At 41.0% G+C, this 18,163-nt stretch overlaps 1 pseudogene; it reads left to right on the forward strand.

Moving 5' to 3' along the window:
* The first annotated feature begins 12,865 nt into the window (after positions 1-12,865).
* On the forward strand, positions 12,866-16,779 carry LOC137160214 (alcohol dehydrogenase 1-like; annotated as a pseudogene).
* Positions 16,780-18,163: the final 1,384 nt, after the last annotated feature.

Consider the following 18,163-nt stretch of genomic DNA (forward strand, 5'->3'; position numbering starts at 1 on the left):
CCATATGTGGGTTCAATATGGCTGCACCGGATGCCATTTAAAAATCTTTTTTAATTTAAATTTTTTAAATTTAGGAGGTTATATCAGAAATACTACACTTAAAACATTTAGGTTGTAAAGCCAAGCACTCAGAAGCCAGGAAATGCCAGAATAGTTTACGTCTTCTGTGTGTGCGCATTATGACAGTCTTCAATTACATGGTTAAATACTGGTTTTTTTGTTTTTTTTTTTCAACCGGACCGCTGCCTCATTCAGTGCAAAGGATGGACTGTGCACTAGGAACGAATGAGGTGGGCAGTGAATTACAGGACCTCTACCTCATTCGGTTGCAAAAGTTGGAAAGTGGAAAATGAGGCAGGGAACTATAGGAAGAGAAAAGTAGTCTTGTGGTTCAACAGTTGAATGCTGCCCTGGAGAAGTGGATTTTATCCCTGCTTCTACCAAAGAGTTCCTATGTGGTGCTGGGCAAGTGTCCTGAACCAAATTTTCACAGGCAACCTTTGTTTGATCCTTGTTTTCTGGGTACCTAACCCTGATGTCTGATTTGTACAAGCAGCGAGCGCTCCGACGGCCACTGAGGTCAGTGAGCTAAGTACACCGAAGAAGTAGGCTCCTAGGCTTCCCAGGTTGATTAGCAATTTTGGCTAATCTCTATGCTTCCATATCCCTTCTGTAAAATGGGATTAATATTTCTTGTATTAATTTAGATGAAATAAATAGGCCAAAAGTGTTAACGTAACTCAGTCACTGTCCAACATTAAACTGTTAAACCAAGTCTAGGGTTGGGTATAGAGAGACCTCAGCCTGCTTCGGACTGTGGTAAACACACCATTAAAAATCCTGTTAACTTTTTACTACAGATACAGAGCAGGAGGGAAAACAGTTAAAGCATTTGACATGTAAATTATTAGGTAAGGCTTTCATTTTCAACAACTTTTCTTGTTCCTTTCCCTTTAGCTGGAGAGAGTTTTAGAAGGGAAAAACCCCTTGTCTGACAGTCTCTTAGATGGTATTAAAGATGACAGTAACTCTCCTTTTGGGGAAAAGAGTAATTAGTTGAGATGAGCAGGAGCTGTTGCTGCTGCTGTTAAAGACTGATCCTGTTTCATTTCAGATGGTGTTTGGGATTCAACTGGAGTTAGTAGGGATGGCAATGTCATCTGATCCATCTCTCTGGTCTGATCTGTCAGGACATTCATTAGAATTAGGGTGAAGAAGATCCAGGGTCCCGGGAGATGATGGAGGTGACAGCCATGATGGTGAATCTTGCTACAGCGGCCTCTGTCCTTCCATTCCCTTCCCCACTCCCTGCTTTCTTTAAGGGCGCACAAAGAGAATCAGAGATGGAATAGCTAACCTCATTATTTTGTCCACCAATTAGGAAATATCTTCCACACCAATTTTGGTTCATTAATTTCTGGTCCCACATTTCCTGTTTTTACTAATGTTAACATAGTCTTTGAATTATGTCAATGTGGTATTTTTTGTTTGGACTAATTTAGTCTGTCTGGTTCTCTTGCACCTGTTTATAACTATTGAAAGCAACTTGACTTACTTTGCTTTAACACTTGTTATAAGTTATTGTAACACCTTATGAACTGTGATATACTTTTTACAATTGAGTTCACAGTTAGTGAAAATTTGTCAGCCCAATAGCCAGAACATAAGCCTTCTTTTTTATGAATTAATTTTGCCTAGGATTGGACTTTTGTTCATAAAATCATATTTATAAAGAAAAAACCTTGTTTTATTTTAAGTGTATAAAGGAAAAAGAGGGGGGAGTACTTGGTTCTATTTTAAGGTTTTCAAATTCCTTATCTCAAAAATGGCATTTACAGCTCTCACTTAAGTAAATATTAAACTTTACAGATGTAAACAAAACTAAGAACTTACAACTCATTTTATTTGTAGGTAAAACAAAACTTAAAACTGCAGCTGTTGTGTCCGTAAAACGTTTTAGAACAAACCAGCTTTTATCACTTCTTTGGCTGTAAGCCCAGAATGAGCAAAGATGGAAAAACTTCCCCCTTTTTTGCTGTTTATACAGTTGTACAATTAAAGCGGTACATTTACCCAAACCATGAAAATTTGATGCATTATTGTTTAGGCTTGCTCATTTGTAGAAAAACGTTAGCTCTGATGGCATTTCTTCACAAGTGTTTCGCCTCCTTTAAAAAGAAGCAACAAAATGATGTTCTTTCAGAGCCACTTTTGCATTCATGAGTCATTTGCAACACCCAAAGTTGGGGAGGAAGAAAACTTTAATTTTTTTTTTTTTTTTTAAGTTTGTCGGTTTTGGTGGTTTGAGATTTATTTACAGTCAGTGTGGTATCAGCCTTGTATTAAGCTGATATTTTTGTTAACAAGAGGGGCAGATGTTGTTTTAGGAAATATTTGCTTTAGTGACTTGACTTTCAACAATTTAAAACACTTTATTTTTACTACTTTTTCTTTTTCTTTAATACTTTAAGTAGTAATTTCCACAACACACATTTGTTATAGGGGTTGGTCCATAGCATCTTTTGTTCACAACTTGTGTGGTTTTGTTTGGGTTTTTTTCTTACCCTTGAGGAAAATCAACATCTTAGCAAAATAAATCTGTCAAAGGTTTCTTCCCGTGTTTCATTTCGCGTTTAAAAACTGTATTTCTTTAGTGGTTATACGTTTGCTTGGCAGAAGAATGCTTCCACCATCAAGTTTAAAGGTAAGTGAATCTTATGCTGCTACTATGTCAACATTATATAATAAGCTTCTTATTTAGTTATTAGGATAGGGGTTATATACAAAGGAAAACTATTCAGTAATTCTGTTGCTCCATAGCCATCTTTTCCATTCTACCTTCCTGTCTACTTCCCTGTATTATGGGGTGGATAAATGTTTGCTCTGAAAATGTTCACGCTGGTGGGAAGGTCCATAAAAATTTGGCTGATGGAAAGTGTCTGGCTAGCACAGCATATGTAATAAGATGAGGTACAGTTTTTATTAGGAAGATTCTATTCCCCATCCTTTCTTACATAGTCAACAAATCTTTTCCATGAGGGGTTGCGGTGGGCATGGCCAGGAGACAAGTATTGACATGTATGTTCTATAGAATCATAGAATATTAGATTGGAAGGGACCTCAGGAGGTCATCTAGTCCAACCCCCCGCTCAAAGCAGGACTAACCTCAGCTATATCATCCCAGCCAGCGCTTTGTCAAGTCTCAACTTAAAAACCTCTAAAGATGGAGATTCCACCACCTCCCTAGGTAACCCATTCCAGTGCTTCACCACCGTCCTAGTGGAAAAACCTTTTCCTAATGTCCAACCTAGACCTCCCAAACTGCAACTTGAGACCGTTGGTCCTTGTTCTGTCATATGCCACCACCGAGAACAGCCTAGCCTCATCCTCCCTGGAACTCTCTTTCAGGTAGTTAAAGGCCGCTATCAAATCCCCCCCTCATTCTTCTCTTTTGCAGACTAAACAAGCCGAGTTTCCTTAGCCTGTCCTCATAAGTCCTGTGCTCCAGCCCCCTAATCATTTTTGTTGTCCTCCCTATACTCTCTCCAACTTGTCTACATCCTTTTTGTAGTGGGGAGCCCAAAACTGGACACAATACTCTAAATGCGGCCTTACCAATGCCGAATAGAGGGGAATAATCACTTCCTGCGACCTGCTGGCAATGCTCCTCCTAATGCAGCCCAATATGCTATTAGTCTTCTTGACAACCAGGGCACATTGATGAAGCATGAAGTATTTTTTCTTTTAATGAAAGGCTTGAATACCCATATAATGCTGTCACTTCTAGCTGGAACTTCAATTCTGAATAAATAATACTTAGCACTAATAAAGCACTTTACAAAGAGTAATTGAATTGATATTGCATGCACAGAAAACAAGGTATTCAGAATGGTTTTGCCAGTGTTTAGCACACTCGTGTCATCTCCTGAGGAGTATTGTAACTAGTACACTGGTTGCTTTTATGAACACCAAATTGTGGCACAGACAAGTTTAGCTATGGCGTGTATGTCTTTCCTTGGGCTTGAACCTGCGGGATGCTGAGCAATCAACCACATGCTTAACCCGAAGTACATGAGCAGTCCCATTGACTTCAATGGCATTATGCATGTGGTTGGCTGGATCAGGGTCAGAGTCCTGAATATCTTTCCAGATCAAGTCCTGTACCAGCATCACATCCTTGTTCTTTTACTGTGCAAATCAGTGATGAGGATGGTGGGTTATCACTGGTCCAGTGACAGCCCACCCTGTTTTGAAATATATTAGGATTTCCTGAGACACATTGTGGAAGGTTGCTTCCATATGGAGAGAGTGTGATCTAGAATCCCCTCTGCTGGGAACATTCCTTGTCCTCATCCACCACACATGGCCCTTCTTCACACCCTTCTCTTCAACCAATCCCAGCTCCCTCTTCTACTAATAAATAATCCCACACCCTCACTTTTATGAGCTGTTGACCAGTCTTACCTTGTTTAGATTGTAAACTTATTTGGGGGATCAGAACATGCCTTACTCTATTTGTAAAGGGGTATGTAGACTTAGTGCTATGTAAATTATTTTAAAGACAGTACTTAGGGAAACTTAAGTCTGGTCTATACAGTTTTTGTACGAGTATTAATGGCTGTTGGGTGTGGGGTTTGGTTTTGTTTGTTTGATGTATCAACTGTAAATGTTGTACTGAGAAAAAGGTACATTGGTTTCCCCCTTCCCCTGGGAAAATAAACTAGGCAGGTATAAGCACCATTAAATTGATATAACTGTGTCCACTTTTAAGTGTTGTATCAGTTTACCTATACTGGTACAGTTAAAGCAGTAAAACTTCTGTCTGTAGACACAGGCTGAGAAGTGACTGACAAAGGTGTAGGTTGGTGACAATAGTATTTTTCGAACTGGGGTGCTAAGGCTTAGGTGCTTAATGTTTTTAAAGCCATTAATTGAGATCCTTTTCTGAAAGATGCTCTCACTATATAAGTACTGTTCAAAAAGGAGATGAATTAATAACTGGGGCTGGGTAATATAATGCAATGACATGTAAACACATCTCCCATCCATAAAGAACTCTTCCAATTTAAAATGTATTTTTGCTTGTCTTTTCTAGTTTGTGCTCTTAAATCATTGTAAGATGAAGATTTGTCTGTTCTCTCTTTACTTACCAAAGGAATCTGAACCCAGCTTTTGAATTCCCACACAGAAATGATAGACTCTCCTGGGCAAAAAAGATTGTGCACATAAATCAGACAAATGCTGGGTCCAATCTTGCCTCTTTTGAACTCACCTGCAAACCTCCTAAGTGCCTTTCATTTGCTACATTTGCCTATGCCAATATTTTATTTTACAAATGATTGTGTGCACAAGTGCAATGTATAATCAAGTAAAAAGGTCTCTAGAGTTTGCTTTTATTAAACAACAATTGAGGCTCCTTCATGTAGTGAATTAAAGAACAAGGTAGCCTTGTACCTGCTGTTGTGTTGGTGGCAGGCCAGACAGAGAGAGCCAGGTTACACTGAACTACCATTTCATATTAATTCACAGAAGCTGGTGGTTTTATTTATATAAAACCTAAACAATTTATGTATTAACCACCTGAAATATCACTAGTGCAAATGAGCTCCTGATACTGGACTTTTTTAAAAAAAGTAAAGATTTGACTTGGGAAAAATGTGAAGGTTTGTCTAAATGAGTAGTAAGTGTACTAAAAGCAATGGCATACAACTTGTCAATGTATTAGATTAGGAGAGATTAGGCTACATGCCTTTTTGTTTCATAAATAAACATTTGAATTAAATAGTCCTGTGTACAGTAAATGCCTTTTAATAACTTTCGTTAAGGAAACACAACTCAAATGTCTTGTCTAGTGAGCAATTCTATATAAAAGTGACTCTTGAAATGTAAGGCAACTGAGGAAACTATGTGGATTTTTTTTTTATAAACAGTTTCTTAGCGTTGGCTATATCTTGCGAGCTTTGCACAGTAGGTTACGTTAGTCAGTAGCACCATCTTGTGGAATAGAAATGAAACTTCAAAGTTACACTTCTATGTTACTTTTGAGTTGTCCTCTTTTTGCCAGATAACTTATTTGCATTAAGTAGTATCACATGGTCAAAATGAGATTGGGAGCACATTGTGCTAGATGCTGCAAACAAGCTCCTGTGTCAGTTTATTAAATCTGCATAGATAAAACAAAAGCTAGGAAGTGCTGAAGCAAAAGTAGGTTGATTTTCCCAATGTCACATGGCAGAGCCAGTGACTATTCTGTTCCACATGCATATTACTGATATTGCATATGCACAGGCTGAGGATTTTACTACCTTAGACTAGTTACAGAGACTATAAATAAGAGCTCTTTATAAACAAAGGAAGTTACATTTCAAAGCTGCCTCTCACTCAAAGCCTTTTAGCAGAGACAGACCATTCCTAATGATATTATATGAACATCTTAGCCTTTGTGACAGTACTTGTTAGTGAGAGAACAGACATGCTTAAAACTGAACCTCTGCTGCAAACAAGCATAGTTTAATTATTATCCTTCCCTTTACTGAACTGCCAGAGTTGAGTCATCCACCAGACTTACTTGCCAGCGTTGTCAAGTAAAGTTTGGCCAGAACCGCCTTCTACTTCCTAAACATATTTCTCACAAACCACATCTCCCCATGATTTTAGACTCTCAACCTGCTTTCCAGCAAAGATTAAACGGCAGAGGCTGTAATATTATTGAGCCATCTTTTTTTTTTTTTTTTTTTTGGTATATTACTCCATGCATTTACTGAAAGATCACAATTTATGAAACTATATGTCTCAAAACAAATGAGAGTATAACTGGGGAAGCAATATTCTCTGGGCCCAGTTACTGTGACTTTACGGTATTTATGCAGAATTCACCTCTTTCTGTAGAACTATACTTCAGAATCTAAAATTTCATTAAAAAACAATTTTTTTTCTTGCTGGTAGTGTTATGGAGAAAGTGGAAACACATGCCATGGTGAAATCTTGTCTCTATGTAGATTAGGGGGAGACTGGCATAGTTTTTTCTTCTTCTGTCTGCAGATAGCCTGAAATTATGGAGCTGAGGAGTGAACCAGCATCATCTGTGTATGTAAGTATATAGCCCTTATTGCTGTATGCCTCGCAACACATCTGCTGAAATGGGAAAGATTTTTATTTATGTTGGACAGAGGGGAGAAACCTGAGGTGTGATAGAGATAAGTGACATGGGTCACAAAGAACTCTGTGGCTGAGCCAGGAATTGAACCCAGGTCTTCTGAGTCCTCCAGTGCCATATCCTCTAAATTGTCCTCCCTACCTCTTTTACAGTGGAAATTCGCCCATTCATCTTAATAGAGTATTAACTCAAACATGAAGCCAACAATTGAAATGTCAATATTAACTTTCACTGAGCTTTCACAGAAACATTCCACAATCAAACTGCAGCTCTTCCATGTTCCCAACTGCCAAATTCTCCAGCTTCCCCACGCTGGAAACGGGAGGTGCATACATCAACACTTTGGCATATTGAAGATGTTGTAACACTTGAATTTAGTATCAAAAGAGCAGCATTACTGTTCTGGTTGTCTTTTTCATATTCACTGGAAGTCTTCATTTAAAAAAAAAACTCCATGAAGTTCCCACAAAATTTCCAGTGTGCTGCAGAAAACTGCCCCAGTTTAGGTTCAGTTTGCCGCAGAGTACACAAGGGCTGCTTTTGTCTGCTTCCATACACACTTGCAAAATTTAGGCACCTGCACTGGGTCTCCTTGTTCTGATAAAAAGAATCTGCTGTACTTTGATGCTGCTAGAAATAAAGTTCAAATGCTGCCCCATAAATAAATCTTCCTAGTGTAAGCATTCTCAAAGTCAGGAAACTACACTACATCTCTGTCCAGCCCAACTCAAAGTTTGGGGGAAGAGAAACGACAGTAGCCAGAGTATGTGAAATGGCAATAAAATCCTAAAGTGAAATAATAGTGTATGTAAGGAAAAAATGCAAATCCCTAACATTTAGAACTATTTATTAACTTGTAAGATGCGCAGGAGTACTCAGCGTTATCCTAAGTCTCTCTTCAGTGGGAACAAAATTAGACCAATGCTTTGTCTGAGTGCCTTGAAATGTCTCCAAAGCGGTATAAGTACCTATGCATAGGATCCCTAACCCTAGAGGGGGTAGCCCTACCTACAGGAATTCTATCCGTAAGGTGGAGAGCACTATCTACAATAACTCTAATCGTCATTCAGAGTACTTTATCCATAGGAACCTAAAACTAGGGGAGCCCTACACATAGTAACCCTAACCCTCAGGAGGGAAGCCTTATCCATAGGAGCCCTAATCCTAGCTCCAAGTACCTACCCATAGGAACCCGAGACCTACCAATAGGAGCCATAACCTTAGCTCCAAACACCCATCTATAGGAATGCTAAAACCTAGGGTAGGGAGCCCTACCCATAGGAACCCTAACTCTGGGGAACGGAACCCTCCCCATAGTAAAAGTAACCCTAGCTCCAAGCACTCTACCCATAGGAACCCTAATTGTAAGATGGGGAGCCCTACCTACAGTAACTCACTTAAAGTACCCTACTTATAGGAACATAAAACTAGAACGGAGAGTCCTACCCATAGGAACCCCGTCCCTTGCTCAGAATCCTACCCATAGGAACCATAACCCTAGCTGCAAGTACCCTACCCATAAGGTGGTGAGCCTTATTCATAGGAACCCTAACACTAGCTCCTAATTAGGGATGTACATTTTGTTTTCAAATGGCAACCGTTTAAACTATCAAAATTGTATCGGTTAACCGTTTAATCAATATAATTCTGTGTGTCCCCTGCCCCCCCCCCCCCCATACACACACACCCTGCCCCCTCTCCTCAGTCCCTGGGTAGTACCCCCAGCCCAGCTCCATGGGGAACCCTCTTTCTCAGACCTGTGGTTCCTGGTGTTCTGCAGCGGGGCACTCCGCAGCACCTGTACCAGAGCCTCAGCCTCCCCGGGAAGCAACAGCAACATGGCTGGCTACACTGGGATGCAAGAGCCCACTCCCCCAGCCTGCCCCCAGTGGGCCTGAGACCGGGTGTGAGGCAGCGGCCGCGAGAGCAGGAGCCTGCACGGACCTGGCCTAGCCCTGCGGGAGACTCCTGTCTCGGACCCGTGGACTAGGTCCCTGGTGTACTGCAGTGGGGCGCTCTGCAGCGTCTGTACCAGTGGCTGCATCAGGCCATCACCATGTAGACAGAGAGCCTGCACTGCCAGTTAACCAATAAGTATTAGTCTTAATGGTATATTAATTTAATATTTATTAAATTAAATAAAATATTTAATATTTTACATCCCTACACCAATTACCCTACCCATAGGGACCCTAACCCTAGCTCCAATTAACCTAACCATAGGATCCCCAACTAGGGTGACCTTATGTCCTGTTTTGGCTGGGATAGTCCCTTTTTTAAGCCCTGTCCCGGCCATCCCAAATTTTTGGCAAAAGTGGGTTTGTTTGTTTGTTTTTAAATGGGGCAAAGGAATGTGTTGGGGGGGGGGGGGGATTTCGATGCCAGCCCTGCACGGGGTGGAGGCAGTGCTCAGGTGAGCAGTGACACTATCCCCAGCCTTGTGCTATGGGCAGGCAGGCAGGGCTCGGGTAAGCAACGACACCAGCCCCACACATTGGGGGGGGGGGAGGCAGTGGTTAGACGAGTGGCTCGGGTCATCCCCCACAGCATGTGTGTGAGGCTTGGGGGTACTCTCGCTGGTATAGTCTAGAAGCTGAAGTCTAGACTTCTTTGTTTCCAGCCTTTTGGTGTACCAGCTATGACATCTGAGCCCACACCACACCGCCTTAGCTCAGGAGATGATTCATTTGACTCTTGAGATCTTGGTACAGGAATCCATCCCAACACCATACTACCACACTCCTCTGAGTCCTTCTAATGAAGAAGATTCTGGGTATCCTATCAGACGTTGCAGGCCCAGAAAGTATGACCATCATTGGGGATCCTTCCTCTACCCTCCTCCCCAGTGAGGCTACTAGGACTTGTGGGGTCATTTTGGCAACCAATTCTATAGGACACCAAGAAACAGTACTGCCACCACTGATACCATATCATGGGTGCTAGCTGACCATGCTTTGATACTGCACACTTAGGTACAGGATGATACACAGGAGGAGAAGGAACTCCCCTCCTTCATTCAAGTCCTCTTCATCTCCAGAGGAGGCAGTAATGACACCACTGTCCTGATGAGCTGATGATTTCAAGACCTTCCAAGACCTCCGGAAGCAGTTGGTGGGCTCTCTCTAAATCCTAGAGGAAATCCAAGTTGCAACATTCCTTGGTTGACATGTTGACTATCAATTCCCAAGGAAAGATTGCCTTGTCTATTAATGAGACATTGCTGTCCTCTGCACCTACCCTATGGCAAACACTTGCTACAATTCCACCCACCTGTAAAAGGGCAGATAAGAAGTACTATATCCCACCAAAGGGCACACTTCTTTTCCCACCCCAGTCCTAATTCCCTAATGATGGATACAGCCCACAAAAGGAGCCATCAAGGTCTATCCAAACCTTCTGCAATGGACAAGGAATCCAAGTGGCTGAATGTACTGGGTAGGAAGTGCTACTCCTCAGCTAGTCTTTTTGTATTGACAATAATCAGGTCTTGATGATGAAATATTACTTTGTGTAAATTTAGAGTATGTGATATTTTGTTGAAAATCTGCCAGAAGACCAGAGAGATCAATTTCAGTCCATCATCTTGGCAGCCAGCTAGTCGTAAAAGCCTCCCTCCAAGTTTTCCTAGATGCCATCAACACAGCATCGAGGTCCATGGCCATTGCTGTTGTCCTGAAGAGAGCATCCTGGCTTCAGTCTTTAAATCTTCCAAAGAAGGTGAAAAACACTGTGGAGGATCTCCTTTTTGAAGGACCCAGGCTTTTCAGTGAGAATACGGACTCCTCTCTCCACTCACTTAAAGATTCCAGGGCAACGTTGTGTTCTCTGGGGATTTATATTCCTGCAATGAAAAGATGCTATAGTAGATCCCAAATGGCTCAAAGGTCCAGGTATTCCAATACCATAAGCAAACCTTCTCTAAGCCTCAGAAACCCTTCAGGAGAAGATCCAAACAGCAAAAACAGGGACCGTCCCCTTACTTCTACTCAATCTGCCTCTCCTTCTGAGTCAGTCCCCATTGGACTGTTCTGCTCCAGTGGAGGTTATGGTCACACTTTTATGGGGGATGCTCTGGTAACACTATAGTCTTGTACCCTGCTGTATGCTTACCCATCTCTACCGCTAATACTCAAGACCATTCTCAAGATGTGCCAAGAGAGAGCAATAGCTATTCTCATGGTGCCAGTGTGACCGAGACAGGTGTGGTACTCAAACCTCATCCACTTCTTGGAGGTAACACCCTATGACTTCTTATTATGAAAGGTCTCTGGACACAGTACTCAGGGACTCTCATCCATCCCAAACCTTCCTCCCTCAGTCTCATAGCATGACTCTCAAACATGAAGATAACCTGTTTAGATGCAGTTCAGTCTGTCCTTTTCTCTGTAGAAAGCCTGGTAGCTGCAAGATTTACTCCAAAATTTAAACATTTTCACTCCTGGTGCTCTCTTCCATCCTCCCAAGCCTTGGAAGTTCTGCTTCCCAGGATACTGGCCTATCTCCTAGGATCTGGCAATGAGTTCTGTCTCTAATTCTATTAGAATACATTTGAACATCACAACCTTTCACTCTCCCATCCAGAGCTTTTCAGTCTTTGCCCACCTTATCATAGCCAGATTCCTTTAGGGCCTATTTAACTTGTTTCCTCCTGTTTGGAACCCAATCCCACAGTGGGACCTCAGGTTCTTAATGCTCTGATGAAACCCCCTTTTGAATCAATGGTCACCTTTGTTTTTTTTCTCCATCTCTCCCTCAAAATTTGGCTCCTCATCCCTATTACTTCAGCAAGATGAGTGGGAGAGCTGGGACCACTCATGCCTGATCAGCTGTATCTTGCCTTCTGCAAGGACAAAGTTACAATGCTACCCCATCGTTGCTTTCTTCTAAAGGTCTCCTCAGAACATCACATTAACTAGGAGATTGGCCTGCCAGTTTTCTACTCAAAACCTCATACTCCAGAGAGGAATCAAACCTTCATGCACTGGATGTTAGAAAGGCCGTTGCCTTCCAGGCCTCTCCTAAGCTATTTGGGTCATTTGCAGAAAGGATGAAGGGGCAATACATTTCCACACTGTATAAATGTATGTTAGGTTATATATTGATCTACAAAAAAATGCCAGCGTACAACCTGTGGAATGAGCTTTTACTCTGTGAAGCAGGTATATAGCCTTTGGTGATGTGTTCCGAACTGTCCTGGACTTACCTCCTCACTGAATTACTGCTGAGGAGACTCCTCTGATCGTGCACCCATAGGGACTTATACTCAAAGAAGGAGAGATTACTTACCTCACTTGAGTTCTTTGAGATGTTTTGTCCTGATGGATGCTCCATCTCCCGCCCATCTTCTCTTCTGCTGTGGAGTTAGGCTTCATGGTCTAGAGAGAACTGAGTGATGGCAGACTCTCATCTCCCTATACGCCCTTGTTCAGAACACGAGGCATCATTCTGTGCAGGTGTGAACCCTTAAATACTACTTTGCATTCTCCGGTTGAAAGCACGTGGGTTTGCACACATCCTGTGGTGGAGCACCCATAGGGACAAAACATCTCGAAGAACTCAAGTTACTGTTGTAAGATAAGTAACCTCTTCTCAATTGCCAGCTGATAGGTAAAGCAGATTGTTCTGCCTGTTGAAAGCTTGATTGGAAAGCTGCAATAGACGGCAGACTTGTTCCCTGGGAGTTGTTATTAAGTCTGTTTGGTTCAAGGGATGTTTATGACAAACCTGTTCTGTTTTTTGTTTTGGGTTTTTATTCTTTGTCTTCTCCACTGTGGGGAGTGCAGCTCCTATTTGAATCCTTACATTGACTGTTGCCAGAAGACACAATGCGTTTCAACTTTTCTGTTACCTGAATCTCGGCCTCAATTACTCTGACACTATTAGTCATGCCTTGTATTACTGACAAGTCTGGATGTCTCTTGGCAGCCTCTCTGAATCGCAGAACCTCATACCAGACAAGACCAGCAGATTCACCATTTCTTGTGGATCATCAGCACCTTCTCAGAATAGATAGTAGGCCAGAATTGGGCATAACTAAGACCTATTGCTGCTGTTCCTCTGGATAAAGTCTATGTGGCTGTGGATTTTCCACTGGTTATGGGGCTGCCATCAGTTCTTCCAAAGTAAGTACTTGGGTATGTGTGTGCATGCACATGCACTTGCACCTGTGTTCTTTGAGGACAAATGGCACAGTTGCTTTTTTAGCACATTAATGAATTGTATGTAGCAGAAAACTTTTTCACAATGTTACAGGTCTACATTTCTGGTTTCTAACATGGTCACATGTTTTATCGTTCTGCAGGTTAAACCTAGTTCTGCTTGTGCCATCTTTGGTTTGGGAGGAGTTGGCTGTAAATCAGATGGTGCTTCCTGGATCATTGAAATCGACATCAACAAAGATCAATTTGTCAAGGCTAAAATGTTAGGAGCCACTGAATGCATCAACCCTCAAGACTTCCTAAACTTATTCAGGAGGTGCTGTCTGAGATGACTGGTCATGGTGTGGACTATTCCTTCGAAGTCATTATGCATGTATATACTGTGGTATGTGATATTGGCACATGTTCTCTTCACTCATTAGTGGCCCAATGTTAGAGCAGACTTAACTAATTAATGTAGTCTCCATCTGGTGGCTGTACTTGCAGTTCATGTATTCTTCACAAGACTCCTAACAAGAAGCTTCCTTATCTTCAGGCCAGCACTCAGACAAGTTCAAGTAAAAGATCCCTGAAACAAGGGCAAAGTCTTGGCTATGTTTTATACAGAGAAGAGTAACTTTTTTGCTATATAAATAAGAGCTGGATGAATGTATTTTTGATAGGCTAAATTTTTATATATACAAGATTTTAAGACTCCAAATAATAGACTTTAGATTTATTTTGACAAGGCAAAATTTACATGGCAGTATTGAGAGAATTTTTTGTTTCATAACTTGCACACTTCCTCTGTATGATGTCTTAATTTTTTAACCAGGCAGCTGTCGTGGTATCCTGCCACATGGACTCTGGAAGTTGTGTGATGATTGGAACACTCTTTAGCTATCCTTTGACCCAATTCTGCCATTTACTAGACATCTCTGGGAAGAGAGTTTTATTGGAGACATGGAGATAAGCAAAAGTAGATGAAAATGTCAGTCTTCGTTAACTTGTGCAGTTGCTTGTGGAATGTTTAGTTGTCAGTCTGGCTATTTTACTGCTGTATATTATAGAAAACAAAAGTAAATGGTAATTCTGCTGCTGTCAGAGTACAACACGAAATCCCCGGTGTGCATGAAGAAAAAGCATTTATGCCAATAAATTTGGATATGTATGTGTAATTGTGTAATTGCACACGCCTAAGCTTGAAAATCTGGCTCATATTCATAGCCACATATTTTGCATATATTATGCACATAAACACTTGATCTCATAAAACATTTCCATTTTCCTTTATATGATTTTATTAAATATATATCTGAATATTTGTGCTAGCAAATACCACAAAAACTGTTTAGTCTGCAGTTCACCTTAACAAAATACACATGCAGATAGATGCAGCCACAAACATATAGGTATCTGGAAATTTGCACATTGAAATATACAGACATCTAGCTGTGTTTAATAATTAGACATTCAGATAATTGCATTTAGTGCCAGTGGCTGAGATTTTTCAGAAGTATAACTAACGACTCCATTTTTAAGTGCCCAACTTGAGACACTTTAAAGAGGCCTGATTTTCAGAGGGGGGTGGGTGTTATGTTGGGCACTGAAATCACTGTGTCTTCTGAAAATTTGGCCTGTATTCAAAGGTCTGCTGGTGTATGATGTATTATTTGTACTACGGTAGTGACTAGAAAGCTGCATCAGGCCTCACTATTCTGGTGGCTGTATTGACATATTACAAGGAAAACAACCATTGCCTCTGGGGGCTTATAGCCTAGGCATCAGATAGGACGTGACAGGTGAACAAACACAAGCAAATCTGTGAGTTCTAGTGCCTCTGGCATCTGGTCCTGTGTATGCCCTGGAGAGTATGGTAGAACACTCCTGAGCATATCTAGATGTCCACTCAGCACAAACACCTGTCCCAATGCCTTAGATCCTCACCATGCTTCAGGATGAGACAAGGAGTCTCACCATTATTTATTCAAAATGTGTTTGTTCAGCTGTGCATTGTGTGGGTTCCCCAGGCTGGAAGATCAAGGATTTTATCCCTAAATTAGTGTCCAATTATATGGAGAAGAAATTTAATCCAGATGCGTTAATAATGCATACTTTGCCATTTGATAAAATCAATGAAGGATTTGAATTGTTACGTTCAGGAAAGAGGTGAGATTTTGACTTATTAGTATTACGTATAACAAATGCCACTTGCATATAAAATTCAATATAGTTCAATATTTTGTCAAACAATTTAAAAAGAATAAAGTAGCGATAAACTGGTGTAATGGAATTTTGTATTATGTCAACGTGCACAGACTTAAAAGAAAATAAAAGCCATCATTATTTTGGCAGTAATTGCTAGAGTTCGGAATGCGTGAGTGTCTACTCAGTGAGTGGAGTCGTCAGATTTATGCTGTGAGGCAGCTACGTTTTCATGAAACTTGGCTGGTATTACTTACTATAATAACCATGCATTGTATAACAACAACACAAATCAATTTCAGAAACTAACAAAGGATACATGAAATGGCCAATGACAAGAATGCAAAAGAAAAGGGAAAGATGGAGTCAAAGTGGAAGGATATGTTGCTTTATGCTTCTGAGCAATTTTCTTTGAAGTTGGAAGTCAGTTAATTCATAAGAACGCTCATACTGGATCAGACCAGTGGTCTGTCTAGCCCAGTATTCTGTCTCTGACTGTCCCAGGGCCAGATTCTTCAGAGGGAACTAACAGTACAGGATAATTTTGAGCGATCCCTGTTGTCCAGTCCCACCTTCTGGTTAGAGGCTTAGGGACACCCAGAGCATGGGGGTGTGTCCCTGACCGTCTCGGTTAATAGCAATTTTTGGACCTAATCTCCATGAATTTATCTGATTCTTTTTTCTTTTTTTGTTTTTGTTTTGAACCCAATTATACTTTTGGGCTTCACAACATCACCTGGCAATGAGTTCCACAGGTTGACTGTGTTGTCTATAAGTACTTCCTTTTGTCTGTTTTTAACCTGCAGCCTATTAATTTCATTGGATGATCCCTAGTTTGTGTATTAAGTGCAGGAGTAAATAATACCTCCCTATTCACTTTCTCCATACCGTTCATGACTTTATAGATCTCTATCATATTCCCCCTTAGTTATCTCTTTTCTAAACTAAACTGCCCCAATCTTTTTAATCTCTCCTTGTATAGAAGCTGTTCCATACCCCTAATTGATTTGGTTTAAGTCTAATATATCTTTTTTGAGATAGGGTATCCAGAACTGCAAGCAGGAATCAAGGTGTGGGCATACTCTGGATTCATTCATTCATTGCATTGCATTGCTGAAAGAGTTGGGTTAGGAATATGTCTGATAAGAAGGAAGATAGGGTTATCGAAAAACAAATCAGATATTAGTTGGTCTTTGTAGCTGCTAACTAATAGTTTTTGTAACTAAATAACTAGCTGCCTTTGTTTTATGTTTCAGTATTGGCAGTGTCCTTCTCTTTTAAGGTGCAGAGCAATGGGAGGTATGTGGGTGTGGGTCTTAACATCTCAAGATTTCATATCCAGTATCTACTACTCTTCAGTGATCTATTTATTATGAAGAGTGCTGTAAAAGGCTTTGGGTGATTCTGACATCTTAGAGCTGTGCAAAATGGGCTGATGAAAGCTGAAAAGAGGTTTAGGTGGGTAAAGAATGTTTTTAAATGTATCCTGTAAGCCTCAAGTCCTGTGAAATGGTGAGAGAGGTGTAGCTGTATCTTGTCATGTGACCCTAAATTAGCTGGAGGTATGAAGAAGTGGAGTGAGGGGATCAAGCTATTTAAATCATGTATGCAAATTAACATTACAATAGCCATAATCTCAAACACTTGGTTACTGTGAATACCCTCACTGTATAACTGGTCCCACCTACATGCATATAGTAGAGAGGTGAAATATTTTCTTTTGCTCTCTGGTCTTATATCCAGAGCTCATAGTCTGTTTTGATACCACATGTTAAGGTACAACCTGACACTAGCCTGGAACTAAATTGTGGTTGGTGCATTGGAGGTATTAGTTACACAAACAGCACCAGCCTTTCACCTAGCATCCCTGCCAGCCACCCTTCTACACTACCAACCCCAGCACCCAGCCATTGCTCACCTAGCCCACAGAACCCCAAAACTTCCCATTGTTTTTTCCTGTGTCCCAAATACTGCAAGTTTTTCTATCAGCAAGGATTTTAGAATACGGTGAGTTGCAGGATGATTTTCTGGTCTGCCTGTTAAAGTAAACACAGAGGGAACCTGAAGTGACTTTTACAAATCAACACATTTGTTAATTGTAATGTTGCTGTTACTTGTCTTCATCCAATGTTTATATTAATATAAATTTTTTTTGCCTCAGATGCCATCTTGGCAATATCAGAAAATGCTCACAAGAACTCCTGGGCTGTTTCATGGCAAACCTGTATCTGGGATCTGGCAATAAATCTATTCTACGGTTTGGGATAGATGCAGAGGAGTTATTTATTACTGCAATGCATATGAGTGTCAGAAAATCATGGCTCCATTTTCATTAGGGATGCAAAAACAAACTACATTTAGGGGTCTGTCAGACGCATTGGCTATTAATGCACAATACCAGGCAACATGAATCAGGGTTTTATCTGGAAGAAGAGCGCATAGAGGATGGGTTGTAGTTATTAAACTCTCTGACCCTGACTATCCAAATTTCTCCTCAGTCTAATACATCCAACCTTGCTCTCACTCAGCATGTGACCTCACTGCCTCCAGCCTCCCCATCATTGACCCCTATGTGACTGCATTGCATTGACACTATCATTGACCCACTGTGATCCTGATTACTAAATTACTGTGTGTGTGTGTCCCCATCTCCAGCCTTGCTTGC

Source organism: Emydura macquarii, unplaced genomic scaffold, assembly GCF_026122565.2.
Source record: "Emydura macquarii macquarii isolate MOO-44397 ecotype Brisbane River unplaced genomic scaffold, CSIRO-AGI_Emac_v2 contig_2171, whole genome shotgun sequence".
NCBI classification, from domain to species: domain Eukaryota; kingdom Metazoa; phylum Chordata; order Testudines; family Chelidae; genus Emydura; species Emydura macquarii.